General features: G+C 34.2%; 1 protein-coding gene across 7 annotated transcripts in view; it reads right to left on the bottom strand.

Moving 5' to 3' along the window:
- wdb (widerborst) overlaps positions 1–16,906 on the bottom strand; it is a 79,604-nt gene that overhangs the window by 58,947 nt on the left and 3,751 nt on the right. The window contains exon 1 of one of the 7 annotated variants that reach the window (XM_067761363.1): positions 10,763–10,996. The exons of the other annotated variants lie outside the window; for them this stretch is intronic. The gene's annotated coding sequence lies outside the window, so the exon portion shown is untranslated. Of the gene's footprint in view, positions 1–10,762; positions 10,997–16,906 lie in introns of those variants that run through there. 7 annotated transcript variants of the gene reach the window in all.

The following is a 16,906-nucleotide window of genomic DNA, read 5'->3' as shown; positions in this document are numbered from 1 at the left end:
CTCATTAAAGTTATTTTGAAATTTTTCAGCTGTTTTCCTCATTAATTTGGAAACATCGTTAACAAATTGTATAACGAAAATTATGCAAGCCAATTTCAAAAGGATTTTCGAGAAAAAAATTTATACAAATTTTTATTTATAAAATATCAAAAAACTTTTAGGATTTTGAGTAACCTTATGCAGATTTGAAATCCAATCAATTTTAATCTACAATACAAGCACAAGTTTGAAATTTCTCAAAAAATTTTTTCTTTTAATGGTGTTTTGGATTTTTCTATATACAAATCGTATATAATTTTAATTTAAAAAAAAATTTTGAAAATTTGATCTCAAACTTGTACTTTCTTGGACTAAAAGTAATGAGACTACAACGTCAATTTTAATCTACAATACAAGCACAAGTTTGAAATTTCTCAAACAATTTTTTCTTTTAATGGTGTTTTGGATTTTTCTATATACAAATCGTATATAATTTTAATTTAAAAAAAAATTTTGAAAATTTGATCTCAAACTTGTACTTTCTTGGACTAAAAGTAATGAGACTACAACGCTGCATACTCAAAAAATTACTGAAAATTCTAAGTAAACATTTTTACGAAATTCGTTTTGCAGTTTTGAGTGAAAGAAATGTATTTCGTTCTTAAGTGGAAGACGGAAATCTGGGAAAACGATTTTATTCTCATAATTATCCTTCACTGTCTAGGTACTGAACATTAAAAAATCGACACATCAATTGATTTGAAATTGAACAGCGACAAGGGCGGTTTTGTGTATCGTATCTGAACTCTTTGCAAGCAGCTGAATGTGTGTTAAAAACATTTGAATCCCAAATAATGCGGGCATATTCTTCACACTTTTAAGCTTTAGCGTATCCAGTCTTTTGAGTTTCGTTGAAGAAAACCTAAATTGGTCAAAATCTATTTTATGTTTCTAGTCTATGTACACTTCTAAGTCCTTGACAGTCATTGTACGATTGAACGAGTCGCAGTCGTTAAATTATGTGGACGTTTTACCGAGATTGTTACTACATTAATACTATGTTCAAACAGAAAAATAAATTGAGGCAATTTCGATTTAAATTGAGTGGTGTTCATACAACTCAATTTAACTTACACAATAGTAATTTGATAGCTGGTTGGCTCATCTCTACAGCAACGACATACCTTTGTTCAGACTGTCAGAATGTGCGTGTTGGTATTAGGCGAATGGAATGGAGTGAAAACATAAAATTTTAAAAGTTTTGTGTGTTGTAAGAAAATGTGTTCAATGTTTTGGTTTCATTTTGAGTTTGCCATCTTCTTTTGACAATCCTTATTTCAGTGAACTGAAACAATAAAATCAACTGATGAGATGAGCCAACCATATAGTTGAGCCATGCGTGACTGACGTTTAAATCTACTCAATAAACACACATTAGAAGGTTGCATTTGCAGTTTGAAAAAGTTTATTATGCATTTTTTTTTAAATTGACAATTTAGTATTACCATTTATGATATGATAAATTGCGTAATAAATTGCCAAAATGGTATAAATTGCCAATTTGGTGTGGGTTTGTACATAGTATAAAATAAGAGAACTTTGTTGCAGCAATTCATCATAGCGAAGATGTTTTAATGTAGTTCTATACAATCGCTAGTGTTTATGATTAGGTAATAGTTTTAAATCATCGGTGTACAACAAACAACTGGAGGATTTCAAAGATTGGTTAATGTCATTTATAAATAAGTACAGGGCCCAGATGACTAGCCTGTGCGACTCCTGTTGTAACCAATGTGGTCTTGGGGAGGTTGCTGCCAATGTTCACTACCAGTTTTCTGTTTTTAACATGATTCAAGCCATTATAGAATGCTGGAGTCAATTCCGAGTTTTTCCAGTATTTTAAGTAACAGATCGCCATTTAAGCTATTTGTGGGAGGGACGCAACAAACTAAATGAAACTGAAGTTATAGCCTTGGAAAAAAATACCGAGTCGTTCCGGTACATTGAATCGGCTGACGTGGGAAGCATGATTTAGGCTATCAAAACGGTGTACAAGCTACCTACTTGTTGACCTTCTTCATACCATAAAATTCATAAATTGTGTTCACAAGTTTTTTAATGGGTTAGTAGTTATCTACTAAATTTCGTAGGGTGGACCTATAAATGGGAGATATGAACACAACTTTCCATTCATCAATGAAGTGCCCACGTTCGAGAGGCTTATTGAAGATTTTTGTAAGCTTACTGTTCCGAGCCGGTTATATACTGACTCGAAGAAATCGGGAAAAGGTTTTCATGCTTTTTGAGTTGAATTAGCAAAGTTACCTTCGAACTCCATTGACTCCGGCATGCCGTTATCTTTTCTTTTTGATGTTAAGAAACCACAAAATGATTTAGGTATAGCTTTTACGTTAGCCTTAAGGAAATTTAAATACCTATTATGTAAACGTTTTGAGAGACAAAGGAATTTTTTCCTACAGTCTGCAAATTTTGTCTTGTCCTCAACAGAGCCTCTGTTTTTTTACTTCCTATGCGCCTTATTACGTTAATTTTTCAGTCTCAAAAGTTCCTTCATATACCATGGCAGAGTGAAGACTTTTTTCTACTGCTCTTTTGAACTTAATAAACATATCTGGTAAATCTAAATTCTCAAAATTTATGTTCCAATCAATGGATTCAAAAATGCGTTCAGACTCGTAACACTTTCCCTACAGAAGATTGAAGATATATGCTGATTCGATAAAGCCGCTATCGTATTTAAATAATGAGCACTGGATGGTTATTGCCTTGTGATGAAGGGACTCACTGGTGAGTAGCATATCACATTTACAGCAGAATTCAATAATCCATCTCTAGTCAGTATTAGAGCCATTTTGAGGTAAATATAAGGTGTAAGACATTTGCCATTCTGTTGGTTGTCTCCGGTCGCACAAAACCGGTCACTAATTTGCGAGCTGGGCCGGGGCAGATCACAAATATAAAAATTAAAAAAAAAAAAATTTTAATTTAATATTAGGAAAGAGAAAATAAAAAAAATAAATAAAAATCAATTTCAATAACTTTCCGCCACAGAGATTCTAACCTCCCCACTTTGCGTTTTCCCAAACAGAAATGAGCTGCGCCTTAAGCTTGAAACACAATGCACTGACGCCGCGAAATAAACGCAACGAACATCGCCTAGTCCAAAATAGAATCCCCATAATTACATGAAGGTGAACACAATGAAATAAACGCAACGAACATCGCCTAGTCCAAAATAGAATCCCCATAATTACATGAAGGTGAACACAATGAACGCCAAGAGCGAAATTTACGCGACGTCATTTTGCGACGATAGATTTATTTCTATCGTCGCCGCCGGGCGATGACGACAAACATCCCAAGGGTTGCTGCTGTTCAATTTTTTAAGTATAAAAAAAGAAAACATAATATCCAAAACAAATTTTTTTTCTTTACATATAATTTTTAGTTTAATTTCATAACATTTTTTGTTTTGTTAATTTCTTAGCATTTTGGGCGTGTTTTAGCAGTCAAGTGCTAAAGCAGAGAATTAAAAAAGTTTTAATTGTTTTCATCTTTATTTCTAAATAATGACCACTCTGAATAAACAGCGTCAATTTCGCCCGGCATTGTGTTTTAAGTAGACGAAATATCTCGGCATTGTGTTTCAAGCATTAACAGGCTCAGCCACAACAACCTACAATTGAATGCTGCAAAATGCAGTGTTGTATTATTAGTTCAATGTGTGAGTAAATTGTCTTTTTGGTGAATTTTGATTTGGAGAGCTTTTCTGTTACTTTCGCTTCCTGAATACCGAAATCGTCTCAAGTCGCAAAAATTGTTTCTAATGAAAAATCTCAAATTTAGAGACTTGAGATGAGACTGAATTACATAATTCAGGGCCCGCATCGTATTAAGATTCGCATCGAAATCAAGTTCTCTACACTCAAACATTTAATCAAAATAGCTCTGAAATCGTGAGTCCGAATAACGGCAAATGTGAACTAGAGACTTCACGTACTAGTTGGATTTATAATTTATCATATTATATTTATAAATTGATTGAAAAATGGATTCCGATACGAATCGTAACACACGATACGGGCACAGCTGTTAGAAATATCATTATTTACAATAGGGGGACCCATGTAACCTTATAAATGCCTTATAAAGTGTGTAAACGTATAAATTTATCTAGTGCGTAAACGAGCTGTCAAATTTTGTATGAAAATCATTTACACAATTTGCATAAATTTACGCGCACATTTCATTGTGTAAACGCGGTAAACTCAAAGGAATGCAACCTTGCAGACATTACAGCAGGCATTTTCATCAGAAATCTCCAACATCAGCAAGTAAAGACGTTTTAGTTTTGATTTTTCACTTAATCTTCGAATTTTCAATTTATATAACAATCAAAAAAATTTTGTTTGGCAATAATACAGCTGATAAACAATCAAGTTTATCAAGAATATTACTAGGTGCGTTCATTGAACAGTGTGTGTAAATGGATATAATTTTACACCTTATAAGTTTATATGCTTTCATGAGTCCCCCTAATAACTAGATTCCAAATTTCTTTGTAATCATTTCCAATTTCTTAGATTTAAAATAAGCCAAAAGAGTAAAATGTATCGCAAAGTAGGTTCTGAATATCCTCTTTTGGAGGCGTTTGCTGGGATTATCAACTCAAAGCTGATATAAGCGGCTTGTACATGTTGTAACTGTTACTCGATATATTTTGAAGATTTCTGAACACATCTACAAGTTTCCCTAAAGCGTTTTTGAAATCGATTAATATAGTTTTACCGCTGAATTCTGTAATTCAGTCTCATCTCAAGTCTCTAAATTTGAGACTTTCCTTTAAGGACAATTTTTGTGACTTGAGATGATTTCGGTATTCAGTAAACGAAAGTCACAAAAACAATTCACCATATCAACGAAATTCACCAAGAAGACAATTTACTCATACATTGAACAAATAATATGGCATTGCATTTTGTCAACATAACGCTGGGTGGTATTGTGGCTGAGCTTGCGAAGGCGCAGTTCACAATTTTGTATAGAAAATCCCAAAGTGTGTAGGTTCGAATCTCAATGGCGCCACATAGAGTTCGATGTGTTTTTTAAGTATTTTCTGTTTTTTAATTTTTTCTATGCTTATTTTAATTTGAGGAATAAAACAACATATTTAAAGCGTTCTTCGCAAATAATTTTTATACTTTTTCTGAAATTTTCATGTTGACTTCTTTCTGACAGGCACTTAAGTGAGCATAACGGGAAAATCTGGGTTGCCATTGTTGTTTCGGTTGAAAACGGTCTATTAGGGTTCTGTGCAGAGACGTAAAAGATTGAAACAGGGTTTATGTAGTCACAAAAGTGTTGCTCCTGTTCCACAGCATTTTAATTTTAGATCATGGCGAAAAGTGTTCAGTTCAGAGTTATTGATTTTCGTTAAAAGTTTAATTTATTACGGAGGGTTACTCCTTTAAGTTTAACAAGTAAGAACGGGACTGTCTTCGGCTGTGTCGAACACTTCATACCTTTCATGAATGGGGCTGAACAATAATCTTATCCCGTTTGTAATCTCCGAATAATCGGATGTATAAGTTAAGAAATATATAGTGAACAGATCTACATACCTTAACGATTTTTAAGATAAATATAAAATAAAAAACAGGTAGGTACTTTGTGTGAGGATGCAAAGTTTCAGGTTTTTTGTGGTCTGCGTGTAAAAACTATGACTACGAATCACGTATTTCAACAATATATGACGTAAACGTAACTATTTGATGAAATTTGATGAATTTTGAAGCTTCTAGCCGTAAAAAGGGGGCAAAAATTAGAGTTTATATCGGGTATATAATATATATACCACCGATCTCTATGATTTTTTCAAACAACAATATATGCTATATACGTAAGCATTTGGTGAAATTTGAAGCTTCTAGCTGTTAAAATGGGGAAGAAATTGCGCAGTTTCTTATCTGAACAATCGGTTGTATGGGATATATACTATATATACCACCGGTATCTATGATTTTCTCAGACAACAATATATGCTATACACGTAAGCATTTGGTGAAATTTGAACATATCTAAACGATTTTTAAGATAAACATAAAAAAATAAAAAATAGGTAGGTAATCTGTGTGAGGATGCAAAGTTTCACGTTTTTTGTGGTCTGCATGTAAAAACTATGACTACGAATCACGTATTTTAAAAATATATGACGTAAACGTAACTATTTGATGAAATTTGATGAATTTTGAAGCTTCTAGCCGTAAAAAAGGGGCAAAAATGACAGTTTATATGAAGTATATAATATATATACCACCGATCTCTACGGTTTTTACAGACAACAATATATGCTATATACGTAAGCATTTTGTGAAATTTGAAGCTTCTAGCTGTTAAAACGGGGCAGAAATTGCGCAAAGTTTCTTATCTGAACAATCGGTTGTATGAGATATATACTATGTATACCACCGATCTCAATGATTTTTTCAGACATCAATATATGCTATACACGTAAGCATTTGGTGAAATTTGAAGCTTCTAGCTGTTAAAATGGGGCGAAATCGCAAAAAAAATATATATATACTATATATATTGTCACGGATATTAACATCACTAAGTTATACCATCACTAAGGCGATGCCAAGGCCACGATAAGCAGTATTTACGTCAATAATCAAATCATGTATACACATATATAAGGCAGCCGAAAGATGTCACACACAGATGCATTTACTTATACGCCTATGTATGCGCGAGAGACTGTAAACTGCAGACGTTCACATCGGTGATTCAATCATTATGTATCTACATAAACGAATGAATAGTTGCGTCTACACATGTGTACGTGTGCGAGCGGCGGAGCGGCGATGCGCAGGCACATGCATTTATCTTATCTGAGTTGTCTCAAGAGAGAGCAATCATTTGTGCACGTAGTTGTGGCTGGCGATTTTGTAGCCGAAACTAACTAGTAACTTCTGGAAATCGAAGAGCCTAGAAGTATGCAGCGTAAACTATAAAAGCGGGGCAGGCGAGTAAGAAGTAATTCAGTTTGAGTTGAGCTATCAATCAGTTTGATTAAGCACGCGATCTGGCGGCCAATAGTAGAGTTTCATTTGAGTTATCAATCAGTTTGGTTATTAAGCCAGCGAGTAGCAAAGTATACATAAGTGTTATTGTGAAGTACTTTAATAAAGGCCATTTTTCTATTATTCAATATTGGAGTTATTTATTCAACAGTTTAGTGATTCGAACTTAGCAGAGGATTGCAAATAAGAGGATTTGCAAGAAAATTCGTTACAATATACTATATATACCATCATATATATATTATATATATCACCGATCTCTATGATTTTTTGACACAACAATACATACTATATACGTAAGCAATCGGTGAAATTTGAAGCTTATAGCTGTTAAAATGGGGTAGAAATTGCGAAAAGTTTCTTATCTGAAAAATCGGTTGTCTGAGATATATACTATATATACAACCGATCTCTATGATTTTTTCAGACAACAATATATGCTATATACGTAAGCAATCGGTGAAATTTGAATATAGCTGTTAAAATGGGGTAGAAATTGCGAAGTTTCTTACCTGAACAATCGGTTGTATGAGATATATACTATATATACAACCGATCTCTATGATTTTTTCAGACAACAATATATGCTATATACGTAAGCAATCGGTGAAATTTGAAGCTTACAGCTGTTAAAATGGGGTAGAAATTGCGAAAAGTTTCTTATCTGAACAATCGGTTGTATGAGATATATACTATATATACAACCGATCTCTATGATTTTTTCAGACAACAATATATGCTATATACGTAAGCAATCGGTGAAATTTGAAGCTTACAGCTGTTAAAATGGGGTAGAAATTGCGAAAAGTTTCTTATCTGAACAATCGGTTGTATGAGATATATACTATATATACAACCGATCTCTATGATTTTTTCAGACAACAATATATGCTATATACGTAAGTATTCGGTGAAATTTGAAGCTTCTAGCTGTTAAAATGGGGCGAAAATATATATATATACTATATATATATACTATATATACCACCGATCTTTATGATTTTTTCAGACAACAATATATGCTATATACGTAAGCATTCGTTGAAATTTGAAGCCTCTAGCTCTTAAAATAGGGCAGTAATTACGAAAAGTTCCTTATCTGAACAATCGGTTGTGGGGGATATATACTATATATACGACCGATCTCATCAATTTTTTCAGGCAACAATATGTGGAATAAACAAAAGTATATGGTGAAGTTTGAAGCTTCAATCTGTTAAATTGGGTAAGATATTACAAAAATCCTCTTTTTCTGAAAAATCGGTTGTATGGAGGATACATGCTATAGTGGTCCGATCCGATCGGTTCCGACAAATGTCTAATCGGACACCCAAATACACCCGCTCACCAAATTTTATCAAGATATCTCAAAAATTGAGGGACTAGTTTGCATACAGACAGACGGACAGACGGACATGGCTAAATCAACTCAGCTCTTCAACCTGATTATTTCGGTATACTTAATGGTGGGTCTATCTATCTTCCTTTAAGGACTTACAATTTTCGGTTTCGTGACGAAATTAATATACCATTTCATTTTCATGAAAGGTATAAAAAGCAGAGAAAACGTAGAGTTTTTCTAATCATTGTGAAAAACTTTTTAATTTGAATTTCTGTACCCAAGTTTACTATATTTGTGCAACACAAGAATCTGGAGGTCAATTCCTTAACTATGAAAACTGAAAAATGTACACTTGTTGAAAACTCATTTGCACACACAATTTACACTTTGAATTTAGTTGTGTTTTTATGCACAAAATTTTGAAACTAAAAACAAAATTTTCATTTGTCAGAAAAAATAAAGAAAAAAAGGCCTAATGTCAAAAAACCCTATCGAAATACAAACTGGCTTGTTTGTTTTTAATGAACTACATTGTATTTTTCTTGTATTTCGTGGGTTTTTATATTATACCTTTATATTAAGTCGCTTTGATGTTTGTCCTCTCATTTCCATACGAATTATTGACCCACGGAAAAGTATGTTTCGGTAACTTCCCGTTGAGCTAGACACTTGATACTTAGAGCATAGTTCAGATCTGGGAGACATTACAATGCAAGTGAAAAAAAAAATCCGATAGGTGGCGCACGGGTCGAGATATACAGAAAATTTATTTTAAAATGGAAATTTTGCGATCGAATTTTAGCTAACTTCTCGGTGATCCATATACTTGAAACTTAGCACATAGTTTGCGAGTCGATCGAACTACAATTCGTGGAAAACAGAATGCCGCCAGGTGGCAGACGAGTCGAGACAAACGAAAATCCCTGAAAAAACGCATGGAATTTTGCGATCGATTTTTAGGTAACTTCCCGGTAAACTAGAGACTTGGAACTTGGGCGTGACCGTGAGTCAGAACCCGATGACCATGCAATATTTGATCAAAAAAATTTCGGTAGATGGCGCATGGATCGAGATATTAAGAAAATTAGTTTTGATTTGGGAATATTTCAATCCATTGTTAGCTAACTTCCCGGTGACCTATAGACTTGGAAACTTGGCACACAGTTCGAGCCTTGGTGACAATATAATCTACAGAAAACGAAATTCCGCTAGGTAGCGCGCTAAGCGAGATAACTACAAAACCTTGCAAAACGAGGGGAGTCTTGCAATCGATTTTATAGTAACTTCCCGGTGAGCTGGAGATAAAGTAGTGTCATATAGGAGTTTGATTTGTTTGCACTTACAGCACCATTTTATTTGCAGGAGACTTTCACAGCTACAAAAATTAAGGCGGATTTACAGACGCTTTGGCTGTGTTGCATTCATTAATTCATCTGTCGGGCGAAGTATCGAAAAATTTACATAAATGCTTTGGTTGCGTGCCTACGCTTTGACAACGCCGTACGAAAAACAATGAAACGCCGTACGTTATCATTGATTTGAAGCGACCAAAGCGTTTATAAAATTTTGCCCTTATGCATTTGTGTAAACAGCCTTAGAAGTGAAAATATTCCATGTTACACGTGAGGCGCTTTATATTTTGGCTTTAATTTAAATAAATTTTGCTTTCCGCATTGTTGCAGGCTACAAATCTTCAAGTATTCTTATTTCCGTGGATATATATGCAACTATTTCATCTGTAAATACTACAAAGTTTTATTAAACTATTAAATGCAACTCAGCTTGAAGTACTCTTACGTACGAAAAATGCAACTCTAGACCTGAGATTTACATCAGGTGAGCGAGGCTGTTTGTAGTTTTGACGTTTATCGCTTAGTTGACACACTTGTTTAGGCACACTATGGATTTTCACCCCAAATAGTATCTAATAGTGACTAGATAGCTTACTGAATACAATTATACAATTTATAAGTAACGGAAATATGTCAAAGAAAAGTAAATAAAATGTCGAGCCGCTTTTCAATATTTTGATCACTTTTCTGCACATTTTTGGTCCATATTTTATTTTTTTTTGATATGGCAACCGTGACTACCAACCAGCAGGCAAATACACATTCACGAACTCCAACACACGTGCCTACACCTGATACGTACTCACGAATGAAAGTAAAACGACGGAATAAAAGACGTAGAAATGGGAAAAACGCTACATAATCAATAATCTAAAAATAATCAAACTTAAATTCAGCATTAGAACTATTTTGAAAAATTTGTTTCACAACTACACTTGTAGTATAATTATAAAATCATTATTAAAAAAATAGATAAACTTCACTTTTTGCATCATCGCCCATAGTTGAACTGCCGAAATTTGGTTAAACTAGCCTGAACATCATTTCGTTCTTTTTTTTAGTTTGATTCGGTTATGCCCAGCAATGTGTAGTCTTTTTTAATTTCACTTTAGCCACATCTTTCGACTATTTGCACAAAATTAAAACTTTTATAATTTTTTTAAATGTTTTATACTGATTTCGATTACAAAAAATGTCAAATGCACATTCGATAAATTACAAAAAAAATTTGTCTTAATTACATATAATAATTAATAGTAGGTGAAGTATGTACATATATTTGTAGATATGAAAAAGACATTTGCTCTTCACTCTTTTACCGACAATGACAAAAACGATAAAAGACCAATTCAATTTTGTCATTCTCCGCACATGTGTTTTGTATCTCTGTTCGCTCGTTCTTCTGATTCCTTTTACCTCCACGTTTGTGTTCGGTGTTGCTGCTGTCACATTTTACTTAAGCGGGAGTCATTGGTGCCGTACGTCGTATCGCTGTAGTTGTATCCCTAACGTAATCAGCTGTTTATCGTTACGACGGTAAACCAAAAACCAATTGGTTGGCTACGATACGGTTACGACCTTAAGCTGGAGACATTGGTGCTTTATCGGTAACCGTATCGGTAACCTTTTAACAGTTGATTCGACCAACCTTATGAGAATCAATGCAATCGATTATTGGTGCCGCTAAGGTCGTAACCGTATCGTAGACAACCAATTGGGTTTTGGTTTACCAACGTAACGATAAACAGCTGATTACGTTATACTGTTTTCACACAGAAACTTAATGATCTCATTTCACCTGCTAATGAAATCGTAAATTTTTTGCTTTCACACAGAAGTAACTGCTCGATTAGTATGAAGGATGAGACAATCATGGCGGAACGATACAAGGTGGGAGCATGGTGACATACCTACAAACAAAAAAATTCCATGTACTTGTAAATTCGATGGACAAATGTCAAAATCGTACTGCGCCGGTAGTTGATGTATCAAATCAAATAAAAAAGGTTATAATCAGCTGTTCGATGCGGCCACCTTGAATCGTTCCGCCATGCAGACAATGACATTTGCTTTGAAAACTAAGAAACGGAAACGGAAGCGGAACGCTGCCAACAGAGTTGCATTGTGCTTTTGACTTCATTAGGCATTCGATTAGCTACTAATGAAATAATAATAGATTCGAATTTTGATCACACCTACCTTATGGAAATCAATGTAATCGAGTTAACGTTGTGGTATGGCACCATTCATCGATTACATTTATTTCCATAAGGTAGGTACGATCAGCTGTTTTATCTGGTTTTGGCTTTATGGTTATAAGTCACCATTAATTCGCCCTTAAACTTCAGACAGACAACGTATCAGGCGTTGCATACTTCATACTTCGCCAAGTTTCAACTTTTGCCTTACATACCTCAGTCACGTCATATATGTTGCACTTTATTTATTTTTTGCCATTTTTAGTACGCGTGTGTGAAAAGTTGGAGTTTTAAAAACTAAGGTATACTTTTAGTTGACGAATTATTATTATTTTGATAATTGAATCTACAATTTTTATTACTTAATAGTATTTACGTCAGTCGTTGGAAATGGCGTACGTCGTGAAGTTGAAGGATTGTACCTGTTGAGTGGCGTTTTTAATTAAATTTCGCCAATTAAATTCTTTTCTTATTTCAGAAATTTTAAGAAAAAGGGCATGCGTACCAAGTACTCGTGAAGTTCCTTGTGGGGTTGAATTAAAACCCGAACCGAGGTAATATTAACATAAAGAAATAGATTCGGGCTTTTTGGGAAAAGTTTCATCGGCTTCTTATCGGTAGCAACCGATACCGACAAGTTATTTGGTTTATGATCGATTTTTATAGATGGCGATTATTATCGTTGAGTTCTTGATTTGTTTGCTTGTCATTGTCTTCTTACTGGTTTGTTATCGGCTTGTTTTCGATGGGTTACACGAGTGCAATTGATTATATGTATATTAAAGTTTTATCGGCATCTGTTTCTTAACAAACCGATGAGTCGATAGCATTTCGATAAGGAATTGGTAACACTGATAGCAAATTGATAACTTTTCTATACATCGGTAACGAATTGGTAATAATCCGATTAAAAAAATCATAAGTATCCTAAAACAAATTGATATCCTTTTTATAACATATCGTTAACTTTTCGGTAAGTAATCGATAACTTTTTGATAAAAAATCGATTAATTTTCTATAATACTCCGATAAGCGATCTGCAATGTTCCGATAACAAATCGGAACATATTGATAACATATCCTTAAATTTTCAATGATAAATCCAAAACGTTCCGATAACAATCGGATGACTTGTCGATAAAAAATAGATTTATTTTAATTTCATTTACTTTAATTTATTTAGGGCCTATCGTCTTATCTTTTTAAAAATTGTTTGCCATTGGCGATCCCACTCCTTATTTTTAACAAATCTCTCGAGTGTGGTGAATTTATCGATGCATGGAAGATAACTTTCATTAGCCCAGTTTTCAAGAGCGGTAATAAAAATAACGTCGCCAATTATAGACCCATAGCAAAGTTGTCGACTATTTCTAAAATTTTTGAGTATATTGTGAAACAAAAAATGTATTTTGCGGTAAAACGTCTAATCAGTAACAATCACCATGGTTTCATGTCCGGTAGATCCACTGTGACAAATTTAGCAATTTTTTCTGACTATTGCCTATCCGCGTTTAATAATCGTTTACAAGTCTATACTGTATACACCGATTTCTCAAAAGCGTTTGATAAAGTTAGTCACTCAATCCTAATTTCTAAATTGCTTTCTTTGGGTTTCAACTCAACATTTCTTTCTTGGATAAGGTCATATCTTCAACAGTGTAGTTGTGTTGTTGTAATTGACAATACTCACTCTAACTCTTTTATAGCCACCTCCGGCGTGCCGCAAGGTAGTATTTTGGGGCCGCTGCTTTTTGTAATCTTTATAAATGATATTTCGGCCTGCCTTCAGCACTTTAACTTTCTTTTGTACGCTGATGATTTAAAGGTTTTTGGAACCATTTCGAATGCTACTGACGCGGAAAGGATTCAATCTGATCTCGACAATCTGCCGCTAAATGTTGGTAAATGCTTCCATGTTACTTTCTCCAAAGTTGGCGATAATCTCCCCACCTCTAATTTTATTGAAGACACCCGCCTCTCAACCCTTACTTCACAAAGGCCCTAACCAACAGGTTTTCCTGCCCGGACAGATTTTGGCATGATATATTATATATTGAGGTTGTACCAGTTAAAATTTGAAACTGTTAAAACCAATAATGACAGAGTTATGCCACTTTTAAAAGGCCATATCTGTATGTAGTGAATGTAAAATTAAAATATTTTTATAAGCTTTTATTTAGTTTCACTTGGCTGTTGTTTGTAATCAAATCTTGCAAGTGTCACACACATTGTGATAGCAAGAAAAGGAGGTCCTAAATGTTCTTAATTATACAATCAAAATTTAACACGCTTTTTATTAGAACAATTAGGACTGTGATATAAACTGTAAGATTTAATAATTTAGCTGTAAAGTTTTAATGTTAAAAATATATAATTATGTACAATATGGAATTTTTTTGTCGCAGACGAAAAAGCCTAATTATCGTTAAAGGTTACAATGAACTTATAAAGTATATTCTAACCCCCTAACCCGCTGGGTGCCTTTGTTGGTAATAATGGCCTTTGTTTAGAAACAAATTTCAATCAACTCCCTTAATTTTTATACTCGGCGTGCTTTGCACACAGAGTATATTAACTTTGATTGGATAACGGTTGGTTGTACAGGTATAAAGGAATCGAGATAGATATAGACTTCCATATATCAAAATCATCAGTGTCGAAAGAAAAATTTGATTGAGCCATGTCCGTCCGTCCGTCTGTCCGTTAACACGATAACTTGAGTAAATTTTAGGGTATCTTGATGAAATTTGGTATGTAGGTTCCTGGGCACTCATCTCAGATCGCTATTTAAAATGAACGATATCGGACTATAACCACGCCCATTTTTTCGATATCACAAATTTCGAAAAACCGAAAAAATGCGATAATTCATTGCCAAAGGCGGATAAAGCGATGAAACTTAGTAGGTGGGTTGACCTTATGACGCAGGATAGAAAATTAGTAAAATTTTGGACAAAGGGGATGGCACCGCCCACTTTTAAAAGAAGGTAATTTAAAAGTTTTGCAAGCTGTTATTTAGCAGTCATTGATGATATAATTACTATATATGTGCTCAATAAAAATTAGAAAAATCGGATGAAGAACACGCCCACTTTTAAAAAAATTTTTTTTAAAAGTCAAATTTTAACAAAAAATGGAATATCTTTACTGTATATAAGTAAACTATGTCAACAATCAACTCCAGTAATGATATGGTGCAACAAAATACAAAAATAAAAGAAAATTTAAACATTAGCGTGGTTCCGCACTTTTTCATTTAGTTTGTCTAGAATACTTTTAATGCCATAAGTCGAACAAAAATTTACCACTCCTTCTGAAATTTGGTAGAGGCATATACCCTATGACGCTAACTGTTTTCTGTGAAAATGGGCGAAATCAGTTGAAGCCACGCCCAATTTTTATGCACAATCGACCGTCTGTCCTTCCGCTCGGCCGTTAACGCGATAACTTGAGCAAAAACCGATATATCTTTACTAAACTCAGTTCGCGTACTTATCTGAACTCACTTTATCTTTAACTTTCTCGAAATCGAAAATTACGAAAAATGAAAAAATGCCATAATTCTATACCAAATATGAAAAAAGGGATGAAACATGGCAATTGGATTGGTTTTTGACGCAAAAAAATAACTTTAGAAAAAACTTTGTAAAAAGGGTGTGACACCTACCATATTAAGTAGAAGAAAATGAAAAAGTTCTGCAGGGCGCAATCAAAAGCCCTTGGAATCTTGGCAGGAATACTGTTCGTGGTATTACATATATAAATAAATTAGCGGTACCCGACAGATGATGTTCTGGGTCACCCTGGTCCACATTTTGGTCGATATCTCGAAAACGCCTTCACATATACAACTAAGGGCCACTTCCTTTTAAAACCCTCATTAATACCTTTAATTTGATACCCATATCGTACAAACACATTATAGAGTCCCCCCTGGTCCACCTATATGGCGATATCTGGAAAAGCGTCCACCTATAGAACTAAGGCCCACTCCCTTTTAAAATACTCACTAGCACCTTTCATTTGATACCCATATCGTACAAACACATTGTAGAGTCACCCTGGTCCACCTTTATGACAATATCCCGAAATGGCATCCACCTATAAAACTACGGCCCTCTACCTTTTAAAATACTCTATAATACCTTCCATTTGATACCCATGTCATACAAACACATTCCAGGGTTACCCTAGGTTCATTTTCCTACATGGTGATTTTCCCTTATTTTGTCTCCAAAGCTCTCAGCTGAGTATGTAATGTTCGGCTACACCCGAACTTAGCCTTCCTTACTTGTTTTTTTTTTTTCAATTGCAATTTTTTTCTAAGCGAGCATCGTGTGTCCATCGTTTGTCCATGTTTGTCCAGAAAACATTTTCTTTTGTACACCTTTTGTTAAAAAGTAATTTAAAAAAAAATTCCATGTGAAGTTGGCACTTCATATCTATGCGAGTATCTAATCGAAAAATCCAAATGTCATTCGTTTGTCCATGTTTGTCCAGGAAAAATGTTAGTTTGTCCACATATTGTTGAAAAGTTATATCAAAAACAAAAAAACAATGGGAAGATGGCACCTTCATATGCGAGTACTTAAAAAAACCAAATGTCATTTGTTTGTCCAGGAAAAATTTTATCATTATTTTTGAAATATAAAAGTGGTAGATCCTGTGTCACAAATTTTAGGGGAATTGCTAAACTATATTCTATTTCCAAGCTGTTGTTGTTGTTGTTGTTGTTGTAGCAATGTTTCGCCCCACCTAATAGCCGCGACCGAATACAAATTGTCATCAATATCCTCTAACGGGAATCCGAGGAAACTTGCTGTTTCGACAGGGGTGGACCATAATGAAAGGGGTGGTAGAGGCGTTAGTTCCACATTACAATTAAAGAGATGGTTGGTGTCATGTGGGGACACATTGCAAGCGGGGCAT

The sequence above is a fragment of the Eurosta solidaginis genome, chromosome 1 (assembly GCF_040869045.1).
Source record: "Eurosta solidaginis isolate ZX-2024a chromosome 1, ASM4086904v1, whole genome shotgun sequence".
Lineage (NCBI taxonomy): Eukaryota > Metazoa > Arthropoda > Insecta > Diptera > Tephritidae > Eurosta > Eurosta solidaginis.
This window is presented reverse-complemented; position numbering and strand designations above follow the sequence as displayed.